Genomic DNA, 2,529 nt, shown 5'->3' with positions numbered 1-2,529 from the left:
GCAAAGAAAAGACGGATAATCAACTGAAGTCGCCGTTTCGCCTTCGTAATGCAGATACAAATGTGAAGAAACGGAAATATTCTATTCGATTGAAGTCTTGCTTTGCCCCCCGTCCTTAGCCAATTGGAGGGAGAGTAACTTCTTCCAAAAGTTGCCTTCTTTATAACAGTCCGTGCCGAGAATGGAGGCTTGTCAGGTGCAGAACATGACCGACGTTTGGTTCATAAACGTGAAATGTTTATCAATATTTTCAAAACCTGGAATGATGAGATGTTTTTTCAGAACATGATGACGAACAGACGACCCATAAGTCTAAAAATGCTCAAGTCCAGTTTGTAGTATTTCCTAGATCCTGGCGGCCTTGATTTGCCGGTTGCGGGTACGTTCAGATACGCATAGAGATGACAGGAGAAACATGGACACACTGTGGGAGTCTGGTGGCTTCCCCTTTCCTCTACAATGGGATGCGTTAGCCTGAATCTTTGGGTTGAGAATGAAGCCCCTCTCCGTGTGTGTGCGTTTCTAAAAGCTGCAACCCCCCTCCCCTCCGCAGACACCCTTGCTTATATGGATGACTTGTCAGACAAAGGCAATAGATTCCAACACTTTGTGATTCGCCAACGCAAAAACCTGGAGCCCAAATGAGGAGGTCCTTTGGTCTGACACACCGAAAGGGGAGGGAAATAAACATGGAATTGATTCAGAGTTTACGATCAGAGTTTTGCAGACATTATAACGGAATGAGGGGTAAATGAAAACTATTTTTGATTAATATTATCTGAATATTTCAATTCAATCATTTGATTTATGCACTAACAAATCTGGGAATAGCTTACAGTTAAGTTTTGTTGAATGTATCCTACAGTACCAGCGTTTTAGACATTTTACAAGTTGATATAACTGTACAAATAACGCATACTGTAAGCAATTGCTGTTTTGTAAGTTGACATTCTCTTTTAGGGGTGATGCTAAAGTTCTAGGCTTCAAGTGCCATCGTTGTAATACTGTACCTGTAATGACATGAATGTATTTCGTACAAGTATTTTTCGATTTATGGAATACATGCATAGCTCAATTCATGTGTTTACATTTCCATGTAAACAAACGTTGTCTGAGGAATAGGCTAGGTAAGCTATGCTATGAAGCATCATTGCAAGGGGTAAGGAGGCCTAGACTTGACATCATCGGCCGTCGAAGCATTGACCTTTTGTATTCCTTATTGATTCTATGATCATTACCACCTTCCTGATGTACAACCTGCGTTGACTGGGTAGGAATGTAGGGGTTGTAGGTGAAATTGGACTGGTGATGGCAAGTGTGTCAATACTTCGCAGTGCTCCACACCTTCTGTAGATGGCGCTCCTTCGTTTCATTTGTCATACCTTTAAACCGACACTAGTGGTGTTAAAGAAGTACACCACAGAAGGGAAACTTTGTGTGTTACTGGGCCTAATGATGAAACTAATATGAATATTGATATGTTTACATCTTTGATACAAATAATGAAAAAGCGAGACAGTGACAACTTATTGAATATTGTTGTAGAACTAATGCGTCAGACCTGCAGTTGTGGTTATTACTTCAGTAATCCAGAAATAAATCAAAATAGTCCATAAAGGCCTCCCTAACAGATGTTACTTTTGGCCCAGAAAATAACTAAATCATTCAACGTATCCAATTATATTAATACTTGGTAAGTTAAGTATTAGATTGAAAATGTTACACTTTATTGCATATTTTTGCATTTATGTTTACATATATTTTAATTGAAAACATTATATTCTCACATTATAAGCATGATTTATGTTTACAGTAAACTAATATCTTTATCATTTGGAGTTAGACTCATGGTTTTGCAAAAGTGGATATTTAGCCTATATCAAAATATGAAATTGAAGTGTAGCCTATAGCCTAGGTCTGTTATACTTCAAAAAGGCAAGTGTTGTTCGAAATTATGCTAAGAATATTGATAATGGTGATATGATTTGGGGCAAAATATATATATAATAATAATAACAGTAACAATAACAACAATAATAACAATATTAATACTAATAATACTAATAATAACAATGATGATGATAATAATAATATTGATATTATCATACAGAATTAGATATTCCACAGTCCAAATTGAATTCGTGTGAATAGTCCTATGTCTCAAATTCGATTTTAAATTCCAAGCTCTGTAGGGAAGCCCTCACGAAGGTACAGTCTTTGAAAAAAGTGCACTTGATATTTAGGCATTTTGGGGGACATTTCTGTGGAGCGGGCGGCCACATCTAGTGCTCTGCCTTCTGGTCAGGTTAGGGGATGATTTCTCTTTTTGTTACTGTTTTTGGAGTGAGCTTCTGGTACAATATGTAGCACTATAGGCTGTAATTTCACACTCGACTGCACATTTCCCCTAAAGCTACATTCTTTTTTCTATAAGACCCCCCAATTCTTTCTCCCTGCCCTTGTGCTCTGCGCGATTTGGTCTGCCAGTGCAAAAATTAGACGTTAATACCTTTTTCCATCAGGGAACAA

This window comes from Argentina silus, assembly GCF_951799395.1.
Source record: "Argentina silus genome assembly, chromosome: 16".
Taxonomy (NCBI): Eukaryota; Metazoa; Chordata; class Actinopteri; order Argentiniformes; family Argentinidae; genus Argentina; species Argentina silus.
Note: the sequence above shows the minus strand (reverse complement) of the source record.